The sequence below is a fragment of the Rhinopithecus bieti genome, unplaced genomic scaffold (assembly GCF_001698545.2).
Source record: "Rhinopithecus bieti isolate Rb0 unplaced genomic scaffold, ASM169854v2 scaffold_30785, whole genome shotgun sequence".
In the NCBI taxonomy this organism is placed as follows: domain Eukaryota; kingdom Metazoa; phylum Chordata; class Mammalia; order Primates; family Cercopithecidae; genus Rhinopithecus; species Rhinopithecus bieti.
In genome coordinates this window covers 443,672-455,222 of record NW_016813379.1, presented here as the reverse complement: position 1 = coordinate 455,222, position 11,551 = coordinate 443,672, and positions in this window count along the sequence as shown.

The window sequence follows — 11,551 nt, the reverse complement described above, 5'->3', positions numbered from 1 at the left end:
TTTTTTTTTTTTTTTTTAATTAAAAAAGGCTGGGGCGGTGGCTCATGCCTGTAATCCCAACACTTTGGGAGGCTGAGGCGGGTGGATCGCCTGAGTTCGGGAGTTTGAAACCAGCCTGGCCAACAGAGTGAAACCCTGTCCCTACTAAAAATACAAAAATTAGCTGGGTATGGTGGTGGGCGCCTGTAATCCCAGCTACTCGGGAAGCTGAGGCAGGAGAATGGCTTGAATCTGGGAGGCGGAGGTTGCAGTGAGCCAAGATTGTGCCACTGCACTCCAGCCTGGGCAACAAGAGCAAAACTCCGTCTCAAAAAAAAAAAAATTTAAAAAAGAATTTTTTTAAAGATCTTAAGAGCTGTCAATTTTGTTCGTTTGTTTGTTTATTAGAGACGGAATTTCACTCTTGTCACCCAGGCTTGAGAGGAATAGTGAGATCTCAGCTCACTGCAACCTCTGCCTCCCAGGTTCAAGCAATTATCCTGCCTCAGCCTCCTGAGTATCTGAGACTATGGGCGTGCACCACCACACTCAGCTAATTTTTTTTTTTTTTTTTTTTTGTATTTTTAATAGAGGCGAGGTTTCACCATATTGGCCAGGATGGTCTCAGTCTCCTGACCTCGTGATCCGCCCATCTCAGCCTCCCAAAGTGCTGGGAACACAGGCATGAGCCACCACACCTGGCCCATTTATGTATTTTCTAATAAGGCAGATTTATTTGAAAACTGCCTGGTTTATCCTTTTATCCTTTTCCAATCTACTCTTATGACCATGAATTAATTTCACAAAAATCTGTGTCCTCATGTTTGAGGAATAACATTACATTATAACTGCTTACCTATTTGCAATCCTCTCACACAGGAAATCTGAAATCACAAACTGCTATGTAGGATTTATCAAAATGCTGGATGTTTAATGGTGCCCAAAAGACTAAAGGGCATGGCTGATTTTGAATGTACTTTGAAAGCCTCTCAATTTGCCTTTTTAATGTGTTCACATGAGTGGAGATTTAACACTAAGGGTAACCTAAAAGTAATGAAACTTATAGTTAAGTCCAAAGAGTAAACCCACATAATTATTTTTAGTATTCACCTTCCTGTTTAAATAGGATTCACAGTGAAAAATATTTATTGAATCCTCCTACTATATTCAGGAGAAACACAAACACAGACTTAAACAGCCAAATTCTTAATCTTGGGGCCTTAAACAGATGGTTTAACAACCACATTGTCCTTGAATACCCATATCTCTAAATTTATTTGGGGGAAATTAGGGCTCAAGGCTTTCAATCAGATTCTCAAAGGCATCTGTGGCTTTAAGAAATTTAAGGATCACTGTCCTAGTTGTGCAACAAGTCATATGTAAGAATTGATGGTTTGTCTACTGTGGGAAAAAAGATGGAATGATAAATTGTTAAAGGTCAATTGGTACTTAAAAATCATCTAATCTGGGCTGGGCGCAGTGACTCACGCCTGTAATCCCAGCACTTTGGGAGGTCGAGGTGGGTGGATCACGAGGTCAGGAGATCAAGATCATCCTGGCTAGCACAGTGAAACCCCGTCTCTACTAAAAATACAGAAAACTAGCTGGACATGGTGGCAGCTGCCTGTAGTACCAGCTACTTAGGAGGCTGAGGCAGGAGAACGGCGTGAACCCAGGAGGCGGAGCTTGCAGTGAGCTGAGATCTTGCCACTGCACTCCAGCTCTGGGTGACAGAGCGAGACTCCGTCTCAAAAAAAAAAAAAAAAAAATCATCTAATCTGAATCAGCCTTCTTTGCTTTACAGATGAGAAAACTGAGGCACAGGAGGGAAAGGTGACTTGTCCCTAGTACAGGAGACAATTAAGAACGGGCCACAGCCCTCAATCTGGAACTAACTATGGATGTGATTTGCATAGGGAAATTTAACTGCCATAAAACAATTATAGGAGAAGAAGGGAAAGAGTCCATCTGCTTGGGAGTAACAAGAAAAGACCTGATCAAACAGTCTAAGGCCTTTGAAACGGTCTCAAATGATCCTTTTTTTATTTTTATTTTTTTGAGACAGTTTCACTCTTGTTGCCCAGGCTGGAGTGCAATGGTGCGGTCTTGGCTCACTGCAACCTCCGCCTCCTGGGGTTAAGCGATTCTCCTACCTCAGCCTCCCAAGTAGCTGGGATTACAGGTGCATGCCACCAAGCCCATTTAATTTTTGTATTTTTTAGTAGAAACGGAGTTTCACCATGTTAGCTGGTCTCAAACTGCTGACCTCAAATGATCCATGCGCCTCAGCTTCCCGAAGTGCTGGGATTACAGGCACGAGCCACTGCACCTGGCTTTTTTTTGAGACAGTTTCGGTCTTGTTGCCCAGGCTGGAGTGCAGTGGCATGATCACAGCTCACTGCAGCCCGAACCTCCCAAATTCAAGCAATCCTCCCACTTCAGCCTTCTTGGAGTTGCCACAGGCATGCTCCACCCTGACTGGCTAATTTTTTTGGTTTTTCATAGAGACGAGGTCTCACTATGTTGCCCAGGCTGGTCCCAAACTCCTGGGCTCAATTGATCCTCCCACCTTGGCCTCCCAAGGTGCTGGGATTATAGGCATGAGCCTCTGCACCTGGTGTCAAATGATATTAATAGATTTTAAGAGATTACGGAAGGCTAAGGTGACAGTGGATGGAACATGAGTGTCATCTAGGGAGAATAAGCATAAAGTTAAGAATGTATGAATCCTGTTTGAATAAAAGTGTGGGGAGGGGGCGAGGGTGGGGGTGGTGGGAGAGGAATAGAAGGAGATGAGATGAGGCCAGGAAGATAGGTGGCAGCCCTGTTGTGAAAGGCATTGGAGACCAGATGAGGATTTATACTCTATGCGCAACACAAGTTAAAGAATCCGCAAACTACCATGTATTCCCTATCATATTGCCAAAGACTTCTCCAAATGCTTGCACTTACTCAGCATTGGCAAACGCTCATAAACACTGCTGGTGGGACTGTAAATCGGTACAACCTCTCCAGAGGGCAATTTGGTAATCAGTATCAAAATGCTTTGAAAAGGGCATAGCTTTTGACTGAGCAATTTCTCTTCCAGGAATTTATTCTAAGTATATGATAATGAATGTGCACATAGATTTTTCTCTAAGATAATCCATTGCAGTGTTTGTTCTAGTAATGAATAATGCAAAATTGCCTAATGCCCACACATAGGGAATACATTAAATTATGGTATCTCTTCATGATGGAAAAAAAATATGGTAATTAAATCTCATATTGTAGAACAGTAGTCACTGGCACGGGAAAATATTTATGATGCATCGTGAAGATTTTAAGTTTGTTTTGAGTATTTTACCCTCTGTGTTATGTTTTCCTCAAATAAGAAGCCAGAGGTTTTAAACTGTGCAAGTTTATCTTGCTTTATTTCACTAAACATGTATCATAAGCATAGAAAGCCCATAACACACTTGTAGTGAAATAAAGCAAGTTTGAAAGCAGTAAGTATACTGTCATCATTAATGTAAAAAGGCATGTAAATACATGTATATAGACTCAAAGGATACTCATCAAAATGTTAATCAGTGGCTATCCCCAGTTGTTAAATTAATATTAAAAATGTTTACTTTCTGTTTTTCTATGTTTTCTAGGTCTTAAAAAATAATGTGTGATCCTTTTAAAAGCAAAACAATACAGGTATTTGTTTTGTGAGGGTTTTTATAAGGGTAATCCCTGCAGCTTTTTTATTTTTTAGCGAGGAGGTAAATCCAGCCAGGATGATTTCTGACCTCAGCGGTTCTTTATCTTTTGTAATGCACATCAAAATGCCACAGGACACTTTCCTTTCTCAGTTTTTCCTATCTTATTTTGAAAGCTTGTTTTGTCTGAGATAATTTATTTGGGGGCTTCATTTATCTCTTAACGCTTCCTCCTTTTTAATAAACATCTTTCTAAACCCACTTATTAAATATGAATATTCCAAAGACTCACACCAAACACCTACTTAAAACCAACTTCCTAGGAAAGTTACTTCTGGTTTTGTCAACAGTTCCATCGCTGCCCAGCTGACACTGGTGGTCAGCAGCTAATGACCCTTCTGCTGGAGAGAAGAGGAAGTGGGCTTGGCTCTAACTTGCCCTGATCCCCTTCTAGCCTGACATTTCTATGCACAGAGAACTAATGGAGTCAGACCAGACTGCAAATTCCCATGATGCCATGCAGGTAGATATTTCCTAGAGACTCAGAGAGTTCTGCTACTAATCCTCAAAAGGGGAAAACACTAAGTTATTTCAGACAACGCCCAATGAAGATCTATCCCACTGCCCTACTTAGTCTTGACCCAACTACTCTAAATATCTATTTTACTGTTAAAACCTAGGAATCGCCCATTAAGAGTATAACTAATAAATAAATTGTGGTATATTCCTACCTGCAAGGGTGGGAGGAAACAGTAGGAGCCTCTGGGGGATCTGGTAATGTTCTGATGCTTGTTCTCAGTGCTAGTTATAAAGATGTGTTCAATTTCTAAGAATCCATTCTGTGTACACCAATGACATGTGCACCTTTTGGCATATATGATAGACTTTAATAAAAAGTTTAAAAATAACCTATTATTTTAAAAAACAACCTGAAGATCATTACTGCCATTCCCAGAACAAGGATCCTGGTATATTTTATTTGGATCAGTGCTGAACTTACCAAGAAACCTATAGGATGATTTATATGGTTTGCAGGCCTTTAAAAGTGAAAGGAAGGCAGAAGAGTAGAAAACTGGAGTGATCTAAATTTTTCAAAACCTAACTGCATGGGTTTACTATTTATTTATTTACTTATTTATTTATTGAGACAAGGTCTTTCTCTGTCACCCAGGCTAGGGTGCAGCAGCATCATCATAGCTCACTGCAGCCTCAAACTCCTGGACTCAAGCCATCCTCCTGCGTCAGCCTTGCAAGTGACTTGGGACTACAGGTGCCTACCACCAGGCCTGGCTAATTTAAAACTTTTGTTGTGTGTGGGGGATAGGGTGTCACTATGTTGTCCAGGCTGGCCTTGAACTCCTGGGCTCCAGTGATCTTTCCCACCTCAGCCTCCCTAAGTGCTGAGATTACAGGCATGAGCCAACCACACCCAGCCCGTGGTCTCACATTCTAAGGAACTGCCCAGGTGGTGTACTTCAGAGAAAAGGATGTAAGAGTATCCAAACACAGCCACCTATTCCCAGCCCTCCCCATGGAGACTTGGATCACTGAGCATCTTACTTCCCTCTCTATCAAAGGGTTTTTTTTCTTTTTAAACTTATTTAATGAGTGATGACCTAATGGCTTTGTTCTCACTTTGTTCTCACTTTGTTTGGAGTTATATGTCTAAGGAAAGACACAATTTGCACAGGAGGAGAGTACCAAAATATACAGCAACAACTGACAGCATTATTTTTTCTATTAGAAAGCAAAGTCAAACATTTATAGGTCACTCTCAGGTCACCCAGAGACAGGATGTGAGCTGAGTGATGACAAAGCCCATTTTCTGGAATGGGACGGCCACTGTGTGAGCGGAGCACGTGGAGGCCGCAGAGCTGGATCTTTCTGTGCGCTGTACACAGCAAGCTCTTGGTTTGTCCAGACTCACGGTCAAACTCCCCTTGAGAAGCTGAGAACTTGCTCCACTCTAAGTCACCTCCAGACAGAATTTGAAATCCATGGCCGAGGTCATAATCCTCCACCTCTCCAGCCCTATGAGTTTTCCTCCCCTATCACTATCACTACCCCAGCTCTGTTAGCAACTTCACCCTGCTGTTTCTATACACAAAACTGTGTGTACGCACACACGCTGCTGCCTGGAGTCAACCGGATATTTTCAAATGAACTGCTGGTTTAACTGGATGCAGCTGTTACCAGTTTCTACACCAGGAGTTCTCTTAACTGTTCTGGAGAACATCTATATTCAGAAACATTTACACAAATTCCTAAACAATAGGATGTATGGTCAAATATACTTGGGTTTATTAAAACCATATTTGGGTCAAATATGCTGGACTTATTAAAAGTGTTTTCCTTTTTTTTTGGAGAGATTGAGCCTCACGCCGTCACCCAGGCTGGAGTACAGTGGCCCAATCATGGCTTACTGCAGCCTCAAACTCCTGGGCTCAAGTGATCCTCCCTCCTCAGCCTCCCAAGTTGCTGAGGGCACCCACCACCACCATGCCTGTCTAATTTTTGAAATCTTTTTATATTTTGTAGCAACAAAGTCTCACTATGCTGCCCAGACTGGTCTCAAACTCCTGGCCTCAAGTGGTCCTCTCGCCTTGGCCTCCCAAAATGCTAGGATTATAGGCGTGAGCCACTGCATACAGTCTAAAGTTTTCTTTAGAATTTTTCAGAGCCTTTGATATGCATTGCTCAGGAGGAAAGAAAAAATCTTACATCTTCTGTGCAGAAAATATATAGTAAATTCCTTAGGCAGCCCAGTTTAGGAAAACTGGTAAATTCATTCATTCAACAGTTATTTATTAAGTACCTACAGTGTCAGACACTGTGCCAAGTACAAAGAGGGTGTATCTTTCTCAAGGACTTTTCACAGCATTTTTAATCTAGTGACAAGAGAAGACACTCAACAAATAAACAAGACTGTTTCAGCCTGTGATAAGAAACGTAAGGAGGAAATAGCCACTTCAAAGCCTCTGTGGGGGGCTATATGAGCTGAAACTTGAAGATAAAACATAAGTCAGCCACAGGAAGAGCCACGGGGAAAGTATTCCAGGCAGACAAGAGCAAGTGCAAAGACACAAAGACAAGAAAGACCTTGGCCTGCTTCAAGGATAACCTAAGGTCAGCCCAGCTGGAGGTGCTGAAGGAGGGTGATGGATGGAGACACTGGTAGAAAATGAGGTTGGGGAAGGTGCCAGTATTGGATCACGTAGGGTCCTGTTATGCCACCAACTGGAATTGGGGTCTTAGTCTACGGATGATAAGAAGTCACTATGGGCTAAGTGCGGTGGCTCACGCCTGTAATCCCAGCACTTTAGGAGGCTGAAGAGGGCGGATTACGAGGTCAGGAGTTCGAGACCAGCCTGACCAACATGGTGAAACCCTGCCTCTACTAAAAATACAAAAATTAGCCAGGCATGGTGGCACACACCTGCAATTCCAGCTACTCAAGAGGCTGAGGCAGGAGAATCGCTTGAACCCGGGAGGTGGAAGTTGCAGTGAGCCAAGATCACACCACTGCACTCCAGCCTGGGTGACAGAGTGAGACTCTGTCTCAAAAAAAAAAAAAAAAAAAGAAGCCGCTAGGGATCTTTAAGCAGAGAGTTGCTGGCAAAGGAGATAGAAAGAAGTGGGCAGATTAGAGATGTATTCTTGGAGGTAAAGTTGGTGGACTCTCCAGTGTTACTGTGTAAACTCACAGGTGCCTAAACCTGTTGTCTACGCTCTGCCAGTATTGCCCTGTGCTGTGAGCCTCTGTCTCCTAACTCAGCTGCAAGTTCCCTCTCTCTAGGCTGTAAGCAGAAAGCAAGGAGTACTACCTGGGTATTGCACCCGGGTTCCACGTGTGGGGTCACACTCAGCAACTGTGTAAGTGTGGGCAAGTCGCTTCACCTCTCTGAGCTTCCACCATGTTTCCTGTGAAATGAAACCAAAGGAGACTAAGTGATCTATTGGCAACACTGTAAGATCCATGTTCTATGCTTCTGATGGCAGCAGCAGAACTAGATAGAGAGAAAAGAATTAGGAATTTGCCCCACACCCCTTGAGAGAAAGCAGCGAAGAAATGTAAAAGGCCAAAGATTAGATATGCTGTTAGTTTTCACTTGAGTGCTGTAACAATTTACCACACAATGAGCGTCTTAAAACAACAGAATTTTTTTTTCTTTAACATTCTAGAAGGCAGGAGTATGAAATCAAGGTGTCAGAGGGGCTGTACTCCCTCCAAAGGCTGCAAGAGGAAATCTATTGCTTGCCTCTTCTACCTTTTGGTGGTTCCAGGAATTCCTTGGCTTGTGGCCACATCACTGAAATCTTAATCTTCCTGGTCATACTGCTGCCTCCTCTTCTCTCAAAACTTCTCCTGCCTCTCTTCATACTTGTGATTGCATTTAGGGTCCATCTGGGTACTCCAGGATAAACTCCTACTGTCAAGATTGAACTTAATCATATCTTATGTCATATAAAGTAATGTTCAATATTTTACCACATAAAATAATAGTCACAGTTTCTGGAGATAAAGACGTGGGCATATCTTTTGGGGGGATCATCATTCAATCCATTGCATCTATCTATCAGTGATCACCCACCCCAAATAAACCCTCATACTATTTTCAGGTATCCAGTTTTCTTTTTTCCAGGGTCCCCATTCCATGACTTTTGTTTCTTTCATTTCTCCTTCATAGTGCTCAATATTGGGCTTTGCACACAGTAGGTATTTACTCAATGAGTGCAGCTCCCAAAAGAAACTTCCAGAAACCCTTTAGTAAGTGTATCCTGGGCCAGGCTCAGTACCTCACTCCTGTAATCCCAGCATTTTGGGAGACCAAGGCGGGCAGGTAACTTGATGTCAGGAGTTCCAGACCAGCCTAGCCAACATGGCAAAACCCCCTCTCTACTAAAAATACAAAAAATGAGCTGGCCGTGGCAGCATGATTCTGTAGTCCCAGCTACTTGGGAGGCCAAAGCACGAGAATCACTTGAACCAGGGAGGTCAGTTTTCAGTGATCCTAGATCGTGCCACTGCACTCCAGCCTGGGCGTCAGAGCAAGACTCTGTCTCAAAATAATAAAAATAATTTTAAAAAAGAGTATCCTATCCATTTCCCTTAAAACTCGAAGTCTGGAAAATCACCTTTAAACTAGTTGATCTGTAAAGCACAAAAGAACATACTCAGCTAGATGTAAAGTGATCAAGATTTTAGTCCCTACTCTAAACCAACCTGTTTATGACCCCGGATAGACAGGTCCCTCCAGCTGTCTAGACATTTGCTTTCTAAAGAGAGGGACTTAGTACAGTTGGCTTGCCCAGAAGCCCTTATACCACTTACATTACACAAGAATTCAAGATTAAATATGTTCTTTCTCAGGATCCTTTGAAATACATTATTTCTTTTAAGTTACAGAAGAAAAACACGACCTTTTGCCCTGTCCTACTGCACATTGGGGTGAAGTAGTTGCCCTAGAAGAAGAAAAGGATGAAGTGAGGTAAAACATCTTCATTTCCCAGTCCTGATGGCCCAGATCTGAACACTTGGGGCTTTTGCAATAAGGAGGGTCAAGTTTCAAAGATCGCTATCTCTGCAGTAAGCACTATTACTGTTTTGGAAAAAGTTAACAGATCCTTCAGCTAACAAACATTCTTAGGCTTAGCAACATATAACCAACTGAATGTCTGTTTCTGTCTTCTACCCTCATCCAGCCCATCTCCTCCACTTTCCCCTCCCAACTCCCGACCATATCCTCTGGAAAACTTCCTCCCGTAAATAATTTGAAGAGCCAAGCATTAATTAGAGAAATTATAACAGATAAATCAAAAGAGGCACAGAAATAGGAAAAGATTATCCTGTCCTTTTCATCACACTCCCTTACTTGGGCCTTAAAGGAAATATAAGAACTTTTGGCCAGTCACGGTGGCTCAAGCCTGTAATCCCAGGACTTTGGGAGGCCGAGATGGGCGGATCACGAGGTCAGGAGATTAAGACCATCCGTCTCTACTAAAAATACAAAAAAAATTAGCCGGTCATGGTGGCGGGTGCCTGTAGTCCCAGCTACTTAGGAGGCTGAGGCAGGAGAATGGCGTGAACCCAGGAGGCAGAGCTTGCAGTGAGCCGAGATTGTGCCACAGCACTCCAGCCTGGGCAACAGAGCAAGACTCCATCTCAAAAATAAATTAAATAAATAAATAAATAAATAACTTTTATGCCAGAGAGAAAAGAACATAGCATTAACTGAGCACCTACTATCTTATCCTCACAACAATCTGTGAAGTAGATATTACATCCCCTTTAACAGATATGAACACAATAGCCAAAAGGTGGAAACAACTGAAATGTCCACTGACAGATGAATGGATAAAGAAAATGTGGTATAGACATACAATGAAAGATTATTCAGCCTTAGAAAGGAATGAAATTCTGATACATGCTCCAACATGGATGAACCTTAAGACATTATACTAAGTGAAATGAACCATGTACAAAAGGAGAAATATTATACGATTCCACTTCCATGAGGTACCTAGAATAGGCAAGTTCATAGAGAAAGAAAGTAGAGTAGTGATTACCAGGGGCCATGCAGAGGGGAATGGAAGTTATCGTTCAATGGGCACAGAGTTTCTGCTTGGGATGATGAACGAGTTCTGGAAATGGATCGTGATGATGGTTGTACAACATTGCAAATGTTCTTAATGCTACTGAACTGTACACTTAAAAATGGTTAAAATGATAAATGTTATGCTATGTATATTTTACTATAATGAAATAAAAGGATATGGAAACTGAGAGACTGATTGTCTAAAGCCTTATAGCCACTATTAGGGGAAGCCAGGGTTTGAGCCCATCTGTGTGACATGTGATAAATTATCATATAGGGGGGAAAAATTAGTGATAATACTGACCTCCAGACAAAGCAAAAACCTCCTCTGAAGAAACCTTAGCTTCTCATGTCTACGCTGAGCTAATTTCCTGACCTGAGGTTGTTTTTCAGATGACAACTGGGTGGGTAGAAAGAATGTTAACACATCACTCATTGAATATTATCTAGCCACATCCTCGTAAGTCCCTTCTGTGGATGATCTTATCTGCTGTTTTATCCTGTGGATCTACCTCTGTTTGAACTCTGAGAATAATTAAAGAACTAAAAGAAAAATAAATAAGGCTCCGGAAGCTTACAAATAACAGCAATAATGAGAGTAAATAGAGTGATTCCCTTCAGCCAGTGTCATGGAATTTTCCAGGTCTCTAGACTGTAGTGCGTAAGCTCAACATTCTTGTCTCCCATTCCTAGGTATTTGGCACAATACCTGGCCCATATCCATATTTGGCAATGTTTTAATGAATTGAATTACAATTGGAAACTTTAACCCCAAACCTGATAGGAGAGACACTCTTTCTTTCCAGTGTAGGTACTGAATAATCTGGTCTCCAACAGAAATCACTGATCTGAGATTTTCTTGTGCTTATTGTTTCCCTGTCTACCACCATTGCATACAGAGACTAACTCTCCTTTTTCTTACCATGTCCTGGGCATCTTTATCAAAAGACCACTTAAGACAGTTTAAGTACCATATCCTTTCTTGGTAATAATAACAGCTAATGTTTACAGGGTGTGTGCTAGTGCCAGACAGGGCTGTAAGACATTATATTAGCAACTCATTTAATCTCCACAACTCTGTGAGATAGGCAGTAATATTCTTCTCACTTCAATGATGAAGAAACTGAAAAGCTTGCCCTGGATCAGACAGTAGTGGAAGCAAGCTGTCATTCCTAGTCACTTTGCCTTGCTACTCAAAATATTCCATTATATAATGGATATTTCTCAAGAAGAGAACATGGGACCATGTCAAGAGCAATTCTTTTTTTTTTTTTTTTTTTTTTTTTTTTT